At 44.1% G+C, this 11,406-nt stretch overlaps 1 non-coding gene across 1 annotated transcript; it reads left to right on the top strand.

Annotated features, from left to right (window-relative positions):
• Positions 1–568: 568 nt before the first annotated feature.
• On the top strand, positions 569–631 carry LOC112623951. The gene has a single exon (XR_003119289.1). It is a non-coding gene; the product is annotated as a U7 small nuclear RNA (small nuclear RNA).
• Positions 632–11,406: the final 10,775 nt, after the last annotated feature.

Below are 11,406 nucleotides of genomic sequence, written 5' to 3'. Positions count from 1 at the left end.
ATCTCTTATATTGAAGTTTTTGGATACCCTCAATGGCTACTTTTTTTTTCTCCCATACTAAAGGCAATTCTGAAATTTATTTCAATTTTAGGAATTAACATTTTATTGGATGGGTATAGTGGCTTATGCTTGTAATCCCAGCATTTTGGGAGGCCAAGGTGGGAAGATCACTTAAGCCCAGAAGTTTGAGACCAGCCTGGGCAACATAGGAGACCTTATCTCTACAAAAAAAAAAAAAAAAAAATTAGATGGAATCTTTCAGTTCTTTTTTTTTTTTTTTTTTTTTTGAGACAGAGTCTTGCTCTGTTGCCTGGGCTGGGGTACAGTGATGTGATCTCAGCTCACTGCAACCTCCGAACCTCCACCTCCCGGGTTCAAGTGATTCTTTTGCCTCAGCCTCCGGAGTAGCAGGGATTACAGGCATGTGCCATCATGCCCAGCAAATTTTTTATAGTTTTAGTAGAGATGGGGTTTCACCGTATTAGCCAGGGTGGTCTCGATCTCCTGACCTCGCGATCTGCCCACCTCAGCCTCCCAAAGTGCTGGGATTACAGGTGTGAGCCACTACGCCTGGCCTCAGTTCTTTTAAAATTTGTCTAGCAGGCTTTCCAGTCTTCACTGGAAAGCCCCCTAAAGAAAAGATTTAGTAGGGCATAGTGGTGCTTGCTTGTAGTACCAACTACTCAGGATGCTAAGGTGAGATCTTTGAGCCCCGGGAGGTTGAGGATACAGTGAGCTAGGATTTGCACACCTGCGCTCCTGCCTGGGAGAGAGATACCCTGTCTCTAGAAAACAAATTATTTAAAAAAAAAGAAAAAGAAAAGAAAAAACCCCAAACCATTTTATTGACTGCAGTTAGAAATTCAAAAATCTAGATCCTTCTTATGTTTTAAGTTGAATTTAAGAACCCTATTCTAGCTATCATACTAGCATGTTTCAACAATCAAGTTTAAGGGGACTTTGAATTATGTTTGTTCCAATTCATAAACTTAGTTAATTGAACTCCTTTATGTATTTTAAACTGCACTTATAAATTTAACACATTATATTTCCTTTTTCAGTACCTAAATGATCTGACAAAGTTTTTAAGCATTTAAGTAGTTTTTACAAATATAATAAACATATAAATATTGTGGACCTTAAGTGCTTTTTAAATGTTTCAGTAGTGTATAAGCACTTGGTAAGATTTCAACTTAACATCATAAGCCTAAATCACTTATCAACTACACATTCTGAACTGGAATTATAAAGCTGAACTGTTATTCTAATTGGCTATATTATCTTAAACATTGTAAAGTTTTAAAACACCAAATGTATCAGCTGAGTTCCTAACACAAAAATATTTGCCTTTAATTTTATTTTTTGATTTTTTTTAGACAGAGTCTTGCTCTGTAGTCCAGGCTGGAGGGCAGTGGCATAATCTCAGCTCACTACAACCTCTGCCTCCTGGGTTCAAGCAATTCTCCTGCCACAGCCTCCCGACTAGCTGGGATTACAGGCGTACCACTATGCCCGGCTAATTTTGTATTTTTAGTAGAGATGGGGTTTCACCATGTTGGCCAGGCTGGTCTCAAATTCCTGACCTCAAGTGATCCACCAGCCTTGGCCTCCCAAAGTGCTGGGATCACTGGCATGAGCCACAGCTCCCGCCCGCAATTTTTATACTAGATTCTTATACTAGATTCTAAATCTTCCTAGGATTGAAAGGTGTTGACCCATTACACAAACTGTTGTGTGCTTAGAGCAAGTTTGGGAATATGTTCTCAGACTTGACTGATGAAGGTGGGAGAGTTCAGCGGGCACCCTGCGAGCATTCCTGTTGTACATCCTGATGGGGCACGTAGAGCCCTAGGAACAGTGCATGGCAGGGACCCTGACTCAAGGTGCTCCCACATGGTGGACATCCATGGTGTACTTGAAGAAGCCTGACATGTCCACAGAGGTCATTACATTGTATTTTGTATTTCTTTGGCTCCTAAGGTGATAGAAATGTCTTTTGCATCTAATTCCAAAGGACATTTGAATTGAACTTAAATCTGCATCCTTTCTCACAGAATGTTTCTCTCTTACAACCATGAAACTCTTAGAAGTATTAAAACACGAGGCCTGGCGCGGTGGCTCACGCCTGTAATCCCAGCACTTTGGGAGGCTGAGGCAGGTGGATCATGAGGTCAGGAGATCGAGACCATCCTGGCTAACACTGCCAAACCCCGTCTCTACTGAAAATACAAAAAATTAGCCGGGCATGGTGGCGGGTGCCTGTAGTCCCAGCTACTCGGGAGGCTGAGGCAGGAGAATGGCGTGAAACTGGGAGGCGGAGCTTGCAGTGAGCCGAGATCACAGCACTGTACTCCAGCCTGGGTGACAGAGCGAGATTCTGTCTCAGAAAAAAAAAAGAAGAAGTATTAAAACACGATCTGACTTCTTTCTGCAAATCTCTTTGCTTTGCCTTATTATTTGACTGATGTAGGGGCCAAGGAAAAGCTTCTCCTCTGTACTCTGAAGGTTCACTGAAAATGAACTAACAACAGACAGATTAATAGGAGAAAAGGCCTATAGGTTTGTTTAACATGCCTAGCACGGGGGAATTGCAGAATGATTACCCAATAACCCCATGAGGTCTAGATGCTTCTATACCCATCTTCATAGGAGAAGGGAAGCTGGGGGTGTGTAATAATTTAAGGTGTAGCAAATGACTTTTTAGGGGGAATAAATGCCCCCAGTGTGTAGACAATAGTTAATACATAGTTCTCTTTGGGAATGGAATGGAACCTAAAAACAGTTTGGGATGAAGTTAGTCTGGCTTCCAGGTGTGGTTTGTAATGTTTAGTCTCCTCCTCTGTGATATAAGTTTTAATTTTCTCTGGATAATGAAATTTCAGGGAAGGTGTTGAAGGCAATTGTGTTTCTCTTTGGGGGTCTAGTTTCTAGGTAGATAAGGCGACTTCAGAGAACAGCTTCCTTCTGTGCTTTGAGAGAGGCAGAGTATGGAGGAACAGGGCTGAATGAGGTCAGAGAGACCTTGAAGCTATTTGTTTAGTTCTCCAGGTCAAAGCACCAAATTTGGGGTACTGTTTCCTGAGCCCCAACATATTTGACTGATAACTGATGATTTGGACACAACTTCTCATCTACAAATACATCTTGATTACAAATGGAATAATATCAGGCATATAAATGCACATTTTTAACCTACTGCCTGGTGCCCAGGATGCCCAGCTAATGGTGCTTATTATTATTGGAGATTTTTGAAGGGATTCTCAAACCATTAAGAAAATCCAGTGGTTGGCTGGGTGCAGTGGCTCACGCCTGTAATCCCAGCACTTTGGGAGGCCAAGGTGGGTGGATCACAAGGCCAGGAGATCGAGACCATCCTGGCTAACACAGCGAAACCCTGTCTCTACTAAAAATACAAAAAATTAGTCTGGCATGGTGAGGGGCACCTGTAGTCCCAGCTACTTGGGAGGCTGAGGCAGGAGAATGGCGTGAACCTGGGAGTCAGGGCTTGCAGTGAGCCAAGATCGCACCATTGCACTCCAGCTTGGGCAACAGGGTGAGACTACATCTCAAAAACAAAAACAAAAACAAAAACAAAACAAACACAAAAAAACCCACAAAAGGTCCAGTGGTTACACTAGGTCTTTGACAAATACTGAAAGCTAGACAAGCTATAAAAAAAGAAGAGATATCCCCTGAATGGTAGGTGTGAGAACTCGACAAGAAAGAGGAAATGGATACAAGGGAGAAAATAGGCAGAAAATCACCTATAACCATATAGAGATATTTATATTTAGTAAAATATTTTCAGCTTCAGCTTACACACACAAAAAACCAGTGAAGCATCCGGTTGAATACACGAATATGTCACTGCAGGGAGACAGTGCTTCACAGAGAGATTTTCTTCATAAAGAAATAGAGCCTCGCCTATTCAAAAGCCATTCCATTTAATGCAACACTGCATTGAACAGGGTTCCTTTTCAAGGGGTTCCTATTAGAAGCAAGATTATTATCTTCAGCATTTAGATAGCGTGCTGACTGGGGCCATAACACCAGGGCACTTAGACGCTCCCATTATCAATGGACAGTATAATCTTTGGAAGTTTAAAATAGCTTTCATGGCTGGGCCCGGTGGCTCACGCTTGTAATCCCAGCACTTTCGGAGGCCGAGGTGGGCGGATCACTTGAGGTCAGAGTTTGAGACCAGCCTGGCCAACATGGTGAAACTCTGTCTCTACTAAAAATACAAAAATTAGCTGGGTGTGGTGTCGCACACCTGTAATCCCAGCTACTCAGGAGGCTGAGGCGGGAGAATCACTTGAACACGGGAGGCGGAGGTTCCAGTGAGCCTAGATCGTGCCACTGCACTCCAGCCTCAGCAACAGAGTGAGACTGTTGTCTCAAAAAAAAAAAAAAAGTAGTCTAGAGTAGTACCAGCTCCTCTAGAGATTGAGGCAGGAGGATTGCTCTAGAGACTGAGGATGCTTTATGAGGTGTTGAGTTTCTAAGTGCTTAGACATATTTGAATAGATTCTGGGGGACACTGACTGGGCCAGCTATATAGATGATATTCAAACAAAAGGATCTTCCAAAGGCAACAGTGAGCAAAAGAGAGAAAAAGCCAAGAGTAAGGGAAAGTTTGGATGTGGTTTGTTCCTGGAGGCATGAGCAGAGGAGAGTGGAGTCACCCCGTGATGGTGGAGCCCTGGGGGCAGTAGGCACCTTCTCCCAAGAGGGCAGCCACCACTGTGGCTGCTGAGCCAACAGCACTGCTGTGTGCTCCAGACAGGGCCTGCTGTCTGTAACTGTCCAGCCCTGTGTTGCCCACATGATAACCACCAGGCACATGTGGCTGCTTCCATTTAAAATAATTAAAATGTTGGCCGGGCCGTAGTGGCATGAGCCTATAATCCTAGCTACTCGGGAGGCTGGGGCAGGAGAATCGCTTGAGCCTGGTAGGCGGAGGTTGCGGTGAGCTAAGATCACACCACTGCACTCCAGTCTGGGCAACAGAGTGAGACTCTGTCTCAAAAAAAAAAATAAAAATAAAATAAAATAATTAAAATGAAATGAAATGAAAAACACAACACCTCCATCACATTTGCCACATTTTGAGTGCTCAGTGCCCGGTGAGTGGCCCTGGAATTGAAGATTGCTGAGAACATGTTTGTCTTCACAGAAAGTTCTGTTGGACAGCAAAGATTTATACGGTTTATTGTGCTCATCACTTCCCCACGTATCCTTACCTGAGATAACTGGACCTCGCCCCTATTCTATGCCTTCAGAGTCTCCCTAGTACAGTGACTGAAGGTCTCTTCAAACCTCACCTACTATGGAGAGTGTAGATGTGTGTGCTGTGAGGTGTTCTGGCTAAGACTGGGCCCCAAGGCAGTTCCCCCACTATTTATTTATTTAAAATACACATAACATAAAATTTACTGTTTTTTTTTTTTTTTTTTTGAGATGGAGACTTGCTCTCTTGCCCAGGCTGGAGTGCAGTGGCGCCATCTCGACTCAGTGCAACCTCCGTCTCCAGGGTTCCAGCGATTCTCCTGCCTCAGCCTCCTGAGTAACTGGTACAACAGGTGCCCACCAGAACGCCCGGCTAATTTTTTTTTTTTTTTTTTTGTATTTTTAGTAGAGACGAGGTTTCACTGTGTCAGCCAGGATGCTCAATCTCCTGACCTCACGATCTGCACGTCTGGGCCTCCCAAAGTGCCGGGATTATAGGCGTGAGCCACCAAGCCAGCCCAGGATTTCTTTTTTTTAATATGCCATTGTATGGTTGTAGCCTCTTTTGTTAATCTGTTCATCTGTTGATGGACATGTGGGTTGCTTCTACCTCTTGGCCATTGTGAATAATTCTTTTTTTTTTTTTTTTTTTAAATACAGAGTTTAGCTCTTTTTGCCCAGGCTAGAGTGCAACAGCACGATCTCAGCTCACTGTAACCTCTGCCTCCTGGATTCAAGTGATTCTCCTGCCTCAGCTTCCTGAGTAGCTGGGATGACAGGCGCCCACCACCGTGCCCAGTAATTTTGTATTTTTAGTAGAGATGGGGTTTCACCATGTTGGGCAGGCTGGTCTCAAACTCCTGACCTCTGGTGATCTGCCCACCTCGGCCTCCCAAAGTGCTAAGATTACAGGCGCGAGCCACCGCGGCTGGCCCATTGTGAGTAATTCTGTTAGGTACATGAGTGTAGAAATATCTCTTTGAGTCTCTGCTTTAAATTCCTTTGGGTATACTGTATACCCAGGAGTGAAATTGCTAGATCAGATGGTAATTCTATGTTTAATTGTTTGGAAGAACCATCATACGATTTTCCATAGCAGCTCTTCCACTCTATATTCCTACTAGCAATACATAAGGGTTCCAGTTTCTCCACATCCTTATCAACACTCATGTTTTGGTTTTTGTTGAAGGTAGATCTCCTAATGGGTGAGAGGTGTTATCTCATTGTGGTTTCAGTTTATATTTCCCTAATGATTAATGATGTTGATCATCTTTTCATGTGCTTATTGGCCAAGGTTTGTTTTGTGAAACATCAATGGCTAAAAGTAGGGGGAAAATGCATTTAAAAAGTTTAACTACAGCTGGGTGCAGTGGCTTATGCCTGTAATCCCAGTGCTTTGGGAGCTGGAGGCGGGAGGATTGCTTGAGGTCAGGAGTTTGAGACCAGCCTGGGCAACAAAGTATTTTATGGCGAAGTATTTTACAGCCAAGTATTTTAATGGCAAAAATCGCAATTTTTTTGCACCAACCTAAATAAGACCCTATGTCTTAAGAAATACAAAAATCAGCTGGGTGTGGTGGGGTGTGCCTGTAGTCCGCACTACTCTAGAGACTGAGGTAAGGGAATCACTTGAGCCCAGGAGTTCCAGGCTGCAGTGAGCCATGATTGTGCCACTGCACTCCAGCCTGGGCAACAGAGGGATACATTGTCTCTGAATAACAACAACAACGACTACAGCAAAAGAAGTTTAACTAGTTGTTTTGATGTCTTTGTGTTACTTTGTTTCTATTTCTCTGGTGTGGGGGCTTTATTTCACCTTGAGGACAGACTACTTTACAGGGGCCTTTAGTTAAACAATGGTGAAGCAATGATCCTTTTCAGAAGTGGAGAAGTTTGAGACACCGAGAACTAAGGACCTTGAAGTTTGTCTTCTTTGTAGGTGGAAACAAGTTTCTGCAGATGTGTTTTTCTGGAAAAAGCTTTCCTTAATCTTCAGGAGGTTGGGCTTGGACATTCTGGTGGGGAAAGGAAACTGATCCTGGCTGGGCACAGTGGCTCGTGCCTGTAATCCCAGTTCTTTGGGAGGCCGAGGTGGGTGGATCACCTGAGGTCGGGAGTTTGAGACCAGCCTGACCAACATGGAAAAACCCTGTCTCTACTAAAAATACAAAATTAGCCGGGTGTGGTGGCACATGCCTGTAATCTCAGCTACTCGGGAGGCTGAGGTAGGAGGATCGCTTGAACCTGGGAGGCAGAGGTTGCGGTAAGCCGAGTGCGCCATTGCACTCCAGCCTGGGCGAAACTCCGTCTCAAAAAAAAAAAAAAAAAAAAAAAAAATTAGTTGGGCTGTGGTGGCATGTGCATATAATCCCAGCCATTTGGGAGGCTGAGGTAGGAGGACCGCTGAGGCGGAGGTTGCAGTGAGCTGAGATTGTGCCACTGCACTCCAGCCTGGGCGACAGAGGGAGACCCTGTCTTTAAAAAAAAAAAAAAAAAAAAAGCTTAAGCTCTGAATTAAAGAAATTAAGTCAAAACTGAATTGGGGCCGGGCGCGGTGGCTCAAGCCTGTAATCCCAGCCCTTTGGGAGGCCGAGACGGGTGGATCACGAGGTCAGGAGATCGAGACCATCCTGGCTAACATGGTGAAACCCCGTCTCTACTAAAAATTACAAAAAAACTAGCCGGGCGAGGTGGCGGGCGCCTGTAGTCCCAGCTACTCGGGAGGCTGAGGCAGGAGAATGGTGGGAACCCGGGAGGCAGAGCTTGCAGTGAGCTGAGATCCGGCCACTGCACCCCAGCCTGGGCGACAGAGCGAGACTCCGTCTCAAAAAAAAAAAAAAAAAAAAAAAAAAACTGAATTGGTCAACTTTTCAAATTCTCAAAATCAATTTTTAAAGGTAATTTTATTTTACTGAAATTGAATAAAGGGAGAATTTAAAACAGATGCCATCAAAATGAGAGAATCAAAAGCCCCAAAATAAGCAGGAATGATTGTATTCATCAGTTAGCTTAAAGGATCAAGAGAAGATGATTGTAAAACCAGGTTTTTGTTTTAGGCTCCTAATTTAGGAATAATTGGTTAAGCCAGGTCCCTTGCTTTAGACTTTTAATGCTATTTCCCTCTCTCATTTCCCCTTTCCTCCTCCTCGGTATGCCTTTTGTGGAAAGTACCTTCTCTGAATAGCCACCAGGACAAGCGTCAGCTATCAAAAGCAGATGTTTCCAATTTTCAGCCTACCTTGTTTGGGAAACCTCATGTTGAAGAATGCTACGGGGTTTTCTTTTTTTAAAAATTTTTGGGTTTTTAAAAATAGAGACCAGATCTCATTGTGTTGCGATGGCTGGTCTCAAACTCCTGGACTCAAGTAATCCTCCCGCGTATGGCCTCAGAAAGTGCTGGGATTACAGGTGTGAGCCACCACACCTGGCCTAAATGTTATCTAACCAGTGTCTCATTGATGGGCATACACTGGGCTGTTCCAACATCATACCACTCCCTCCTTGTCCCCACCAACCTGACCTGATTCGAATATCAGGATAATTAATCCATCAATTCAAAGCAAAGTGCTTATCCACTTTAAAATTTCAGCTTCTCTGTTGTACCTTGAGGTGGCTTCAGTTTGAGTGCTAAAATATATGTATATGCATATGTGTAATTTATATCAGGAAAAAAATCAACTGATCAAAAAAGATCCCAAAAATGTATTAAAAATAGAATAAAAGCAATATCTTTTTACTGTCCCTTTATGTCAGTTTCTGGATATAAAAGTTGTGTTAAGATTACATTTTTGGCCAGGCGTGGTGGCTCATGCTTGTAACCCCAGCACTTTGGGAGGCTGAAGCGGGCAGATCATCTGAGATTGGGAGTTTGAGACCAGCCTGATCGACATGGAGAAACCCTGTCTCTACTAAAAATGCAAAATTAGCCAGGTGCAGTGGCACATGCCTGTAATCTCAGCTACCAGGGAGGCTGAGGCAGGAGAACCACTTGAACCCCCGGAGGCAGAGGTTCCAGTGAGCCGATATCACGCCATTGCACTCCAGCCTGGGCAACAAGAACGAGACTCCATCCCCCACCCCGCAAAAAAAAAAAAATTAAATTTTTTTCTCATAAATGAAGATACACTCCTCTACATTCAATAAGACACTAATTCCTAATTTCCAAATACACAGAAATTGATAGCCATGTTTACAAGTATTACATGAGTAAATTAAACCATAACAGTACAAAATAATGCAAAAGTCATCTCTATTTGGCTTAAGGATCTATGTGTTATTTGTGTGTATGTATTACATGTGCTATTTGGGGATGGGAGAAGAATTGACCTTTTATGAACACATAACAACCCAAGGCCAGGGAAGGCAGCCTAGGAACATGCTGGATTTATGAGGAAAACCAGGCAAAATGCATCCTCCCAGACCTACCCACCCGTCTGGCTTTGGGGTGGCTCTCAGAATTGCCCCCTCTTCATGCCCTCAGTATCCTCATGGTCCATTCCTACCACCCCACACCTGAACCCCAACATCAGACTCATATCTGGTCTCACCACCACATCCCTCCTCAAAGCCATCCTTCCCAGAGGGTGTAGCATTGTCCATATCCAGGATGACAGGGCCTTGCAAAGATGGAGAGAAGCCCAGGCCACTTTTTTTGAGGCTTCCAATATGTTATCAAAGAGGAAGAAGGAGGAGGAGGAAGAAGGAGGAGGAGGAAGAAGGAGGAGGAAGAAGAAGAAGAACAAAGGCCAAGGTGCCCATCCTGGCTAACATGGTGAAACCCCATCTCTACTAAAAATAAAAAAAAAATTACTGGGTGTGGTGGCACGTGCCTGTAATCCCAGCTACTCAAGAGGCTGAGGCAGGAGAATCGCTTGAACCCTGGAGGCAGAGATTTCAGTGAGCAGAAATCGCGCCACTGCACTCTAGCCTGGTGACAGAGCGAGACTCTGTCTCAAAAAACAAAAAACCAAAAACAAACAAAAAAGGCCGAGGTGGGCAGATCATCTGTGGTCAGGAGTTTGAGATCCGCCTAGCCAACACAATGAAACCCCGTTTCTACTAAAAAATACAAAACTTAGCTGGGCATGGTGGTGCACGCCTGTAATCCCAGCTGCTTGAGAGGTTGAGGTGAGGGAATCACTTGAACCTAGGAGGCAGAGGTTGCAGTGAGCTGAGACCCAGCCACTGCACTCCACTTTGGGTGACACAGCAAGACTCCATCTCAAAAAAAACCAAAACAAAACACAAAAAAACAATGCAATCTTCTGTGAAAGTCAGGAAAGGGAAATTCCTCTGGTTAAAGGCTTATTGAGCTTCCTCCTTTGAGGTCCTCGGGAAACACCTCGGAACTCCAGGACTGAGAGGCAGACAGATTGAAAACGGTTGATCTGATTTAGCCCGTGTGCTTAGATGAGAGAGCCCAGGCTCAGACCAAAATAAGACTTGCAAATACATTCGATCTTTACCAAAGCATTTATAATGCCAATAATAGTAATAATAAATAACAGTAATATATTACCATTATAATATTAATATATAACTATAATAACATATAATATAATAAAATGTAAAAGCCCCTCTTTAGAGCCTCTTTTTAACTTCTCTCTCTCACCTTACCTGTGCCTCTCTGCCTCTCCCTGCTCTCTCCACTTCTCTAATAGAATGTCACAGAACATGCTACCACACAGAATCAAAACACAGAGTGGGTAGACTTCAAGCCAGCCAAGTGACTGCCACACCCACCACAAGGACTCCCAACCCACTGTAACCACCCAGTGAGTTCACCTTGCTTGGTGCCTAGATAGAGCTGATTTATCAAGACAGGGGAATTGCAATAGAGAAAGAGTAATTCACACACAGCCAGCTGTGCGGAATACCAGAGTGCTGTTATTACTCAAATCAGTGTCCCTGAGCATTCCGGGATGAGAGTTTTTAAGGACAACTTGGTTGGTGGGGAGAAGCCAGTGAGCCAGGAGTGCTGATCGCTCAGGTCAGAGATGAAATCATAGGGAACTGAAGCTGTCCTCTTGCGCTGAGTTCCTGGGTGGGGGCCACAAGGTCAGGTGAACCAGTTTATCCATCTGGGTGGTGCCAGCTGATCCGTCAAGTGCAGGGTCTGCAAAATATCTCAAGCACTGATTTTTGGAGCAGTTTACAGAGGGTCAGAATTTTGTAGCC

Source organism: Theropithecus gelada, chromosome 4, assembly GCF_003255815.1.
Source record: "Theropithecus gelada isolate Dixy chromosome 4, Tgel_1.0, whole genome shotgun sequence".
NCBI lineage: Eukaryota > Metazoa > Chordata > Mammalia > Primates > Cercopithecidae > Theropithecus > Theropithecus gelada.
Note: the sequence above shows the minus strand (reverse complement) of the source record. Positions and strands in the feature narration are given on the sequence as shown.